Source organism: Nicotiana sylvestris, chromosome 6 (genome assembly GCF_000393655.2).
Source record: "Nicotiana sylvestris chromosome 6, ASM39365v2, whole genome shotgun sequence".
NCBI classification, from domain to species: domain Eukaryota; kingdom Viridiplantae; phylum Streptophyta; class Magnoliopsida; order Solanales; family Solanaceae; genus Nicotiana; species Nicotiana sylvestris.
The window spans coordinates 115688237-115699552 of NC_091062.1; the positions used below are offsets into that span (position 1 = coordinate 115688237).

Here is an 11316-nt window from a genome sequence, read left to right on the forward strand (position 1 = left end):
CGGTTCTATCAAGATTTCGTTCTTGATAATTCTTGGGATTTGTTGAGTACTAACGGTAAAGAAAAAAACGAATTTAAAAAAAACGAAAATCAGTTTTAAGAACAAAAAAATAGAATTGCGTGCTCTCCTGGATATTTCTTTTGTATCTAATTTGTTTTCAAAAATTAACAAAGGAAACAAGAAGAGGGGATCCTAGATTTTCTTACTCTTTCTAATCTAAATATATAATCCTTTCCTTTTTGTTCGTGTCTTGTTTCAACCGAGCCTAATAGTTCTAGGATTTGATTTTTCTTTCATTAGTTCCACAAAAATCTAAATTTTACTACTAAGAACTTCATACGAGTTGGGTTTAACTATAAATCTACAAATTATTTTGTTCAAAGGTTATTTCGAGAGAAAAAAGGGTAAAGTGTATGAGAGAATAATTGAGAAAAAAAAACAAAGAAGCTAAATTTGAGAGATACATATTTCCTTTAATCTATGTCAAGATTTCTCAAATAGGTGGAAGGAGTAGATCTATGAGTCAACAACTTGAAAGTTCGATATTACAATATATCGAATGGAAAGAAGACAATGGTAAAGTGATTTTTCAAACAAGAGCTAAAGTGATGTCTACAATTTATACCCTTAGAATTGACAAAGCATTTGACTATAACTTAATTAGCACTTATATGGTTGAGAAATTGAACTTGCCCTGTGTTGAACATATTGATCCCTACATGTTGAAAGGAGTAAAGGTAGATAAAGAGTGTTATTATTATTCTCTATTGGAAGGTATGAGGATGTGATTTGGTGTGATATCATACCCATAAATCGTTTTCATATCTTGTTGGGAAGGCCATGGTATATCTATAGAAGTGCTTCATATAGTATCAGAAAAAATAGATACTCTTTTGAGGTTAATGGGAAGAAACTCAGTCTTGGGCCTTTGACTCCCTCACAAATTTGTGAAGATGAAAAGATTGTTAAAGAGAATATGGAAAAATACGAGAGAGAAAAGAATGAGAGGAGTAAGGGAGTGCATGTTGACATTCCAAGAGAGGAAAAATGAGAGGTTGTCTTGAGTAAAAAGAATGGGGTGTCAAGTGAGGTAAACAATGATCTTGAGAAAAAGAGAAAAGAGAGAAAGCAATAAGAGAAACAAAGTCTGTGAGGTAGAGAGAGAAAAACAAGAGAGATTGAGTGAAGGAAAAGAACTCTTTAGTGAGAAAAAAAGGCTAAGGGTGAAGACAACATTAGTCTTGCGATAAAAGCCAAAGAGAGTGTAAGCAAGAAAAAAGTTTCTTTACTTCCTAACCCATTAACTCTTTCTTGTTTTAGTTCTTGTGATTTGTGCAGCCACGTGATGAAATATCTTTTGAAAGGGGTGGTGAGGCGCAAGAGATGGTGGCAAAAGATCCAATTGGATTCCAACATAAATTCGGCAATATCAATTCTTGTTGGATGGTGGAAGACAAAAGCTTGATTAAATTCTTTGTTATTAAACCTTTTGACTATTTCGATTCTTATTTACAGGGTTATGACATGGAGTTGCCTAAAAGCATTGCTAAGGTGGAGCCATTGCATAAAAGAATACAAGGTGATGATGTTCCATTGGTAAATAAGTCCAAGTATGGTATGTATAATTGGTTTATTTGCATTCTTGGTCTTTCTAGAACACCTAAGGTATTTTTGGAGGTAATGAATTACACTCTTATTTCTTATATTGGTGACTTTATAATTTTTGTAGATGATGATATTTTGATGCACATCAAGTCATTAACTATAATATCTAAGTTAATGTGTAAGAGTAATTCGCTTCCTTTTGAAATTGTGTATGACATAGATGATTACTTATTCCAACTTGGTGGAAAGAGGCATGGAATTTCTGTGAAGAGGCTTGCAAATGAGTTAAATATTTCTTCTTATCTTATTCAAGTGGCTAATGAGTTTTCATGTGCTAAAGAATGTGATCTTTGTTATGTGATGGGGAGTCATTCTTCAAGTCATGTTCATTGTAAGATTGTAAAAGTATTTGTTTCTAGTAAAGAGGATATGCATGATTGTTGTAATACTGGTGATCAAATACTCTTTCATGTAGAGGAATCCATGAGATTTGTAATTGTAGTTAGTAGTCTATATCATGAATGTATCTTGTTTGTTAAATGTGGTAAAGGTACTTATATTAAATGGATGTGTAGTTACTCTCTTATAATTTCTTTATCATGTATACTCATGGACTGCCGTACCGACAAGATCGAATTGCAAGTTCCATTGCATGGTGCATCTAAGAGAGGTTTTTATTGTATTAATCTAGGTAGACATAAATTTTATTGGGATGATGATGTCCATATTCTTTATAAGGGAGTATTTATACCTATTAGGATTGATTGGGTTAAATGGACACATTGTCACTATCTTATTTTATTCCTACTATTTTTTCAGATTAGTGGATACCATTTACTAGTGCGTGTTTTCTTTTTCTTGCAAGGTCAAAATTCGAGGACGAATTTTCTTCAAGAAGAGGGGAATGATAGCATCCTAGGAAGCTCAACTCTATTCAAGGACATGGATGAAGCTTTTGAATCTCAAAGATGGCCTTTAATAAGAGTTCAAGCTAAAGAATTACAAAACAAGATCATTAGACTTCAAGTGCAAATGAAGAAGTTATTAATTGGGAGGAAGAGCTCAAGGATAAAGGATGTGAATTGGCTAGGTGATAGCATCAAGGACAAGGATAGAGTTTTGGAAGCTCCAAGGCCATATACAAGATCTCAAGCTAAAGAGTTGCAAACTAAGGTTGCTAGACTTCAATGCCAAATAAAGAAGCTTTTAATTGTAGAGAAAGAGCTCAAGACCAAAAGAGATAAATTGTACAAGTTTTACAATTATATGGTGGTCCAAATTGAAGTCTAAGAGGAGGAAGATTGGGTCACCAAATCAGCCCTTGAAGTCCACCAAAAAGGGCTCAAAATAAGTTTAAAAGATGTCCAAAAGGGGGTGTTTCAAAAGGAGCCCAATTAGAGTCCAAACCAATGGTTCAAACTAGTTATTTTAAGGCCCAAATCTGCCCCAAAGGGTCTTGGCCGCCCCTCACCTAATTTTGATGGCTTTTGTTACCCTTACACTACAACAATTATGGTCTAACTCCACACTAGTTTTACACAACTCCTGAAAAGTATTCCCAAAAATATATTTGGGCACACTTTTAAGGGGTGGCCTTTGTATGGAGCTTTTGGATACGGAAAATTTGGCTACGCTTGTAAAATGTGCTCTTTAATTTATTAGGCCACACTTATTAAACGTTGTTAAATCATAAAATTATTGGCAATATTTACTTGAGTATGTGGCACTCTTTTTAAGCGTGCTCTTATTATAATTGGAAAAACAACACTTTATAAATGTGCTCTAAAAGTCCAACAAAATATTTGGCTAAAATATAATATTCCCTCCAAAAAAATATAATGTTCCCTCCGATATTACTCCTGGTGAAATATTATTTTTTCAATTTCAAAAGGGCAAAAGATCTCTCTCCTCGCTAAAATCTCTGTGGATACATTAGTTTAGGGTTTTTGGCTTCAATACTACGTCCTGACGAATCTCGGATCCGGATTAGGTCTTATTTTTGTACCTTCTCACCCTACTTTGGGTAGTGTTTTTGTTTTCAAACTATCATCTCAAAAGAAGAATTCCCATTTCCCCTTTCTCTTAGGTACTGTTTTGCACCTTCTCGCCCTCCTCGTTCCAGATTGAAGAAATTTATAAAGCTAGAGAAACGGGAATTTTTCCAATCTCAGGTTGGTGCTCTTCTATTTCAATATTTTACCATTTCATTTTCGAAGTTGAACCATAATAGAAATGATATATTCAGATTTTGGTGCCTACCAGAGGCATGAACTGGTTAATGTATCTGATGCAACTGTTGTTGCTCTAGCTGAAGGTTGCAAGAATCTTGATGCTCTTAATTTAACTGGCTGTGAATTTGTCACTGGTGAAGGTGTTCGTGCTTTGACAAAGCATAGGTCATTGAAAGAGCTCGTTTTGACTAGTTGCGAGAAGCTTAATGGATATGATTTGGAAGAGTTGGTGCTCGGATGCCAGACATTAGAATACATTGTGGTTGATAGAAGATTAAGGATGTGGGTTCCTATGGAAGTGCAGGATAATATAATGAGAGAACACTGTTGGATAGATTGGAAATAACAGATGAAATAAGAGTTGAATATCTCAGTTAATATGTATTGATCTGTTTTCAGTGGTACCCTTATTTCCTGATACCTCTCAGCAGTTATATCTCTGGTCTTTCATTCCCCATGCCTCAGGTGCATATTCTGTCCAGTTTCCATATTAATTGTTGAAATAATCATTGTAATGAATGTTCAAAGTACCTTTTAATGAACTTGGCTACTTCGTTATTGCCATTTGATGCTTAATCTAATCCATAGGCGTTTCAATTTGGAGACAAAATATAGCAGAAATTTGAGATATGGTAACCCAAGAATCTCTTCCAATCTTTGTGGCTTGGTATATTTTCTCTTAGCTAACCTAGTGTGAATACCAGCTTGTAATCCTTAAAGTATAAAAAGGAAACAAACATAACTGTTCTATAGCATCATGAACCATGCTTCAGTTCAGTATAGGTTTCTTGTTAATCCCAGGTTATGCATGACGATGACAGAATCCACAATTCCATCCTCCATATTCTGTAATTGTTGGAAAGCTAGTGAAGCTCAGCTTGTGGAACAATCAGGGGCTAGGACATCATGTACACCTTTGGGAAATTTCACACTTTACTAGACTATTTAGGGCTGCAAATCATCTGACTTTCCAAACACCGCAACAAAAACATATCTTGAAACCTCTTTCCTGAAAAAGATTGTACTTGCAACGATGTTGTTCTGGGCTATTCTTCCATGTTCCATAAGCTTCTTTGTTGTCTGGGTAACTTTTCATGGATTCTCCTTTTTCGTTTTCTCTTATCCTTTTTCGGATATGTGGTCGCTGGTTTCATTTTAGACATAACTGTCCTCTCATATTTGGGAGAACAACTCCAAAGAGATTTGATTGAGTGCCAGTCTTTTAAATAAGTTGTTTCTCCATTTACTGTATAGAGTCTTTTTACCACCTTGGAGGGATGTATTAGGGCATACTGGCCAGACAGCTTTTTATAAATTAGTTGGCCTCTTGAGAAGCAGTTCGGGTTGCCCTTAACCTTTCGAACTTTTAAATTTAGGAAGCATGTGTCGTGTACCTCTAATAAGAATGATGACATGAGAAGTTTCTTTTAGGTGTAACAGGTGAAAGAAATTATGAGAAATTTATATGCATCGAAAACCAAATACATAAAAAGTATCTTCTGGTGGTAAGAATTGAGAATTGTATGGTTATACAAAGACATAGGGAGGAGGCAGGAACTGGTGCTTTTGCTGACATTAGTTCTCAGGGTCTTTTCTAATACTCTGATCAATTATAGCTTTTGATCCTATGTTCAAAAATTTCTTGATCCTCCACAAAGGGTCGATAAAAGAAATGTAGACTAGGGGTTGTTATGTGTCTTATTTCTTAAATATTTACTTTCTGACATACTGTTATATATTCTTACTAGTTGTTAGGCTAAAGTAATTTAATTTTTTTTGTATGTAGGATGAATCAAGCGGCAGCTCTTAGGAGAAAAGTTCCGAATCCTAACAAAGCTCAAAGTCCAATGAAGAATATAAGTTTCGATTTCCAATACCGATCAAGTGCTGAACTAGCCAAAAAATTTCAGATTAAGAGAGAAAAGCATGCAAGTGATCAAAACGATAAAGCTGCTAAAGACCATGCATTACTTGGAGTTAAAAGGAAGAATTGTATGCCTGCAACATTAGAAGGACAAAGTAGACAGAAGTTAACTCAATCCGATGTGTCAGTTCAAAAGTTAGGAAGGAATAGATTACCGGTGTACGAATCAATCCAATCGTCTTCAAGGGAAGATCTGAACACTTCACACAGTATTGCAAGTAAAGGACAAATTAAACAAAGGTCAATTCTATTGGAGGAGCCTATTCAAAAGTAAGGAATTAGTAAATTACCTGTGCCCACATCCATGATCCAATCATCTGCAAAGGTAGATCCTAACACTATACATATGCTTAGAAGAACGCAAGGTGAAGGAGAGAAACAACTTGATATTCAGGAGCTACAAAATTGCAAAGTGGTAAAGACAAACTCAGTCCTACCGTCGACGAGTGTTAATCAATTTCTAAAAAAATATGGGATACAAGTCGGTGGTGAAAAATATCCTGATAATCACCCAGAAAATGAAGTCAGATTTATGTCCTCTCCTCTTATTGATGAGCGTGAAATAGAATTGGATAATTTTGTTGCACAAGATAAAGTTGGTGACGATGAATTTATTGGAGATGAGGACATGAACATCGATGGTGCTGCAGGTGGTATGTCTTAACCTTACGGAAAAGGCCTAAAAATGCCACTCAACTTTCAAAAAAGGCTTATCCATGCCATCCTTTAAAAAAATGCTCATTCCATGCCACTGCCGTTACACATATGTCTCACCTATGCCATTATTGACTAACGACTCAATTTTTATTTGGCCCTTCCATGCCACTGCCGTTAGTCAATAATGCCATGGATGGGCCAAATGTGTAACGGCAGTGGCATGAAATGAGCATTTTTAATGGATGATATGGATAGACCATTTCTGAAAGTTGAGTGGCATTTTTAGGCCTTTTTCGTAAACCTTATAATTATTCTACATATTTTAATTTTTTTCTTCTTATGTCTTTCTTGTTATATCAATCTAGGGACACCAGAGAAGAAAAGAGTTCGAGGGCAAACAACATGTAAGAATATTCATACAAGAAGTTTTGAAAAAAGAGAGAAGGTAACAATTGATAAAGGACAAGCAGTTGGACCAACTGACAGGAGAGTGTCTGATTTGACCAACTTTTTAGGAATAATTGCAAGGAATCCAAGATTTATCCCCTTGGTGCATGTTGTGTCAAAGGATGTTAAGCAACAAATGTGGGAATATGTCAATGTAAGTATAATTAATTTTTCAATTACATATTTTTTGTATTTTTCCTACTAAGAAAAGATATATATATATATATATATATATATATATATATATATATCTGTGTGTGTGTGTGTGTATGTTTGTGTGTTGTTTTGCGGTCCAAGTTCTTAATTCCAGCTGAAGGAGAGAAGTGGGTAATGACTGGTCTTCGTGATGCTGGGAAGTGACACAAGAGAAATATTAAGAAGAAATATTTTGATAAAAATGCTACTATTGACGAAATGCTACAGAATTGTCCCAATGAGATATCCGAAGTTCAATTCCGTCAATTGATTGAGTATTGGGATGATGAAGATGTCCAAGTAAGATTAAACCGTGCATTTCTACATTTTCTACCTATTGTTGCAGTATGTTACAAATGACATTTCTACATTTTCTACCTATTGTTAGCTACCTACTATAGTTTTAGTAGAGCTGTCAATATTAGAGCAAGCTTGAGAAATTAATTACAGTCTTCATACGATGTAGAGTTAGTATACTCATAGAGGTTGATACTTTGAGCATTTTGTATGCAACTTACAAGCCTTAATACATTATCTAATACCATAAAGTATGCACTGAACTGTATAGATTAATGCACCAGTAGCAATAAAAGATGGTGGGAAATTAAGAATTTGATGGCCACCCGGCAAAGGAAGATCAAGAAAAATTGACAGCCGATCAAGCTGTTAAGAGGCGTACAAAGTCAAAAAATACAACACCCTCTATACCATCAAGAATATAAAAATCCAAGAGTTACACTACTCTTTTTAAACGATTGAGTAACTTGAGAGATCTCATATAAACATATGCAGTTGGAACTGGCTATTAAATTGCATTGTCTTGGGCATCTACAAGAATATAACTATACTAATAGTTTGAAGGTACTTGAAAATGCATTAGTTGACGTAGATAGAAGATCGTCTGCTACCATTTCAAGAATCTTCTTTCTTGTGTATGCTTTATCCGAAATGTGATTGGTCGATTGTAGCACTTTGCCACGCTCCACCACTATAAACACCTGAGATTCTGCCTTCAACTGCTGCTACTAATATTAGTGAAAAAACAGAAGCAATAAAGGCCACATTCAAATTATATTGTTAGCAACAGATATATTGTTTCCTTTTTGATTTATTAATTAATATGTTTCTTTTGTTGTTAGGCTATGTGCCAATTAAATTCTGAAAATAGGAAAAAACAAAAGTGGAGGCATCGAATGGGACCTATTAAATTTTGCAAGAGTGTGTGTGGCATTGGTAATATTTAGTCGACACTTTGTAATCTGACTTTCATTTCTTTTTGTACTTTGTCGGAACACAGTGATGTTTTTTTATATCTTCTTTGATGTAATTTGTAGCGCACAACCAAAGAGAACAATGAGGAACCATCAAAGTCTGAAATGTTTATTGCAATTCGTACAAAAAAAGGGAAGGAAGTTCATACGGATACTCAAGTTGCAATAGTAAGTCATGCTGCAAGTTAAGTCTTGTTATTGTATTTTCTCTCTTTAGCTGAATGTGTTTCTTTAATATGGTTTTATTTGTACAAGATGTTAGATATTTGTCAACCCTTCTCAAATAATATGATTATACCTGCACAAGATTTTTAATATGATGTTGCCTGCATAGAATTCTCTATTCTGTATCTGTGAGTCATAAATGTGGAAAGAAAATAAATATTCAGAAGTAGATGATATTATTTGTTTCAGAAGTAGTCATTTGGAGCAGATACTTGTCCAGTCTAGTAGAAACTCGAATCACCATTGTCCAGTCTTCCCCAGTTGATTTCCTTGCTATTCCATTGTCCTTAGATTTAACATCCTTTGATCCAGTAACCTATCCAGCAGTTTCCCCATTACTGCTGAAATTTCAGCTTGCAAAGAATTCTCACGATCCTCCTTGTCACTTTTAGGTTCAGCGGCTTCTTGTGAATCTTACTTTTGCACAACCTGATCGCTTCCATCCTTCAAAAGAGCTGTTTGTGCACCAGCAGTAGATTGATTAGCAATTAGCTGAGTAGCATCTTTAGCTTCCACACCTGTTGATTTATTAGTTGTTTTACCTAATCTAACAGTAGGTCGATCACCATCTGTCGCACCAGCTTTTGCCTTCTCATGTGCAAACTGTTGTACATTAGTTTTCCCCTGTCCCTTTTGTCCAGCACCTGGACCTGTAGCAACACCAGCCTGCTCGTTAACCTTCACTTGTCGCTGCACCTTGACTTTAGATTTCTCAAGATTTTGCACAGCCTCCGACTTCTTCTGATTATTCCTCATAAGCATAACATTGTCCATAGCGATAGGACATGAGTTACTCTGCCCAGCAACAACTACATCGTGTAAAAATCTAGCAAAAGTTGTTTCAACAGGAACTATAGCAGTACTAGCGACAACTGCTACATGTGATGTCTTAAACGGATTTTCAGCATAGTCATGATCCCCCTGATGTGATTTTGAAGCTTGTGTAGCAGCTGTAGGATTAATATGCTCTCCAATCCTTCCATCACTTTCTTTCAGAGCTCTCTTCTCCTTTAAAAATAGACCCAAATCACTACTGTATTTTTCCCCAACAACCTGTTCATGACAGCGCTGCATATGTTGATGTTGAATTGATGTTTTTAATCGTCTCTCCCACAGCTTGAAGCTGGAGAGAGGGCTGTGCATCTTAGAAATTCCTCCTTTTGTTATGCATCAGGATAAAGAATTTTGATGGCAACAGGGGTATGATCAAGGTTGCCTTTGTAAACTTTCCCATAGCCCCCTTCGCCAATCATCTTAGAGTCAGAAAAGAAATCAGTAGCCACCTCAATCTCTTCTTTGCTTCAGCAGCTGTTTTCCCTAGGCTTTCTTCTCTTTTCTGGGCTGCATTCACTCTTCTTGCTTCTTCAAGGCATTCAGAAGAAAGTAGTTGGACCTGAAAGATAGCCAGAGGGTTACGTTCAGATATGGTTGATGGTAACCGGGGACGTGTTCAGATGGTTAAAAAAAATTCTTGGTTATAAATGCAGGATACAACTATTTTTTCTTTGTTGACTTTTATGGAACTTTTCATTTGGTGAAAGGTTCGTCCAGCTATAGGGCTAATGTTTCTCTTCCGGATACTTGTTATCCCATCAGTTGCTTTATTCTTTATTTTTGGAGGCTTGAGGGGGTAAGAAATTCTCTTGTCCTTGTGATTATAAAAATAATTTTTAGAGCCTATAAAGGAATGTTTGCAAATATATTGTGGTTTTCGCAAGGTGTAAATTTATCCACTGGTTTGTAGAGGAAAACATGATAACATGAAGAAGTTTGGCAACAGAATAATGTGGGTACTTGGGGAAAAAATCAGTTCTATTTATTTGAAACTTCATATTAAAATGGTTATAATCATTGTCACTGAAAAATCTATTTACATTATTGGCTAAATTTTGAGGTATGTTAAACTTTTATTTAATGTGACTTGACTTGTTAAAATTTATTTTAGTGTTCGATCTATCTTGACTTGTAAGTGATGTGTAATAATATTTTTTTGACAGTATGAACTTCAGAATCGCCAAAGTTCTGGAGAAACAACAGATGATGCATTTAGGGTTGTATTTGGAAAGGAGCAGCCTGGTCGGGTTAGATGCTATGGTAGATCGGTGACGACAAGCTCTCTAGAAAAAAAGAAGAAATCACCAAGCTTAAACAAAAGCATGCCAACGAAATAACTTCTCTGGAGGAAGAAATGAAGGAAATAATGAGGGAAGAAATGCGATATTTGTTTAGTCAATTGGTGAAAAACAACCATGGACTAGATTTTTATGATATACAAGGGTGTTTTGGATCTAATATTCCTTCACCGGTTGATGCAAGTAATGCACGAGCTATGAGAGGAAAAAATCTACAACATTCTTCTAGCTCAACTCATGCCCCGAGTATTGAAAATGTATTTATATTTTATAATTCCAAAAACTATCTCAATCTTAAGTAACTTACAAAATCATGCTTTCTATAAGTGTGTGATAGGAAACTGAATCTATTGTCATGACTAAGATTCTAGGGGTCATAATGTTTGAAAGTAGACTATAGAAAGAATATTTGCAGAGTTGGTTATTGGTATCTCAATAGGTATTTGGTTTCTTTGAGGAGATCATTTTGGAACAGTGTTATCTATAAATATTTTAAGTTCATGTATAATGATTTCTTAATAAGCACACAAGGTTTAATGCAATGATTTGAGGCACAAAAAGAAAAATATCAAGATTCTTAAGCATATAAAATTGACCTGTAACAGATACTGAACAATAGGCTATAAAAT

At 35.2% G+C, this 11316-nt stretch overlaps 1 long non-coding RNA gene across 1 annotated transcript; it reads left to right on the forward strand.

The window, feature by feature from the left end:
• Window positions 1-7282: 7282 nt before the first annotated feature.
• On the forward strand, window positions 7283-11005 carry LOC104221376 (uncharacterized). Its single transcript, XR_709714.2, has 4 exons — window positions 7283-7359; window positions 8199-8292; window positions 8394-8498; window positions 10553-11005. It is a non-coding gene; the product is annotated as an uncharacterized lncRNA (long non-coding RNA).
• Window positions 11006-11316: the final 311 nt, after the last annotated feature.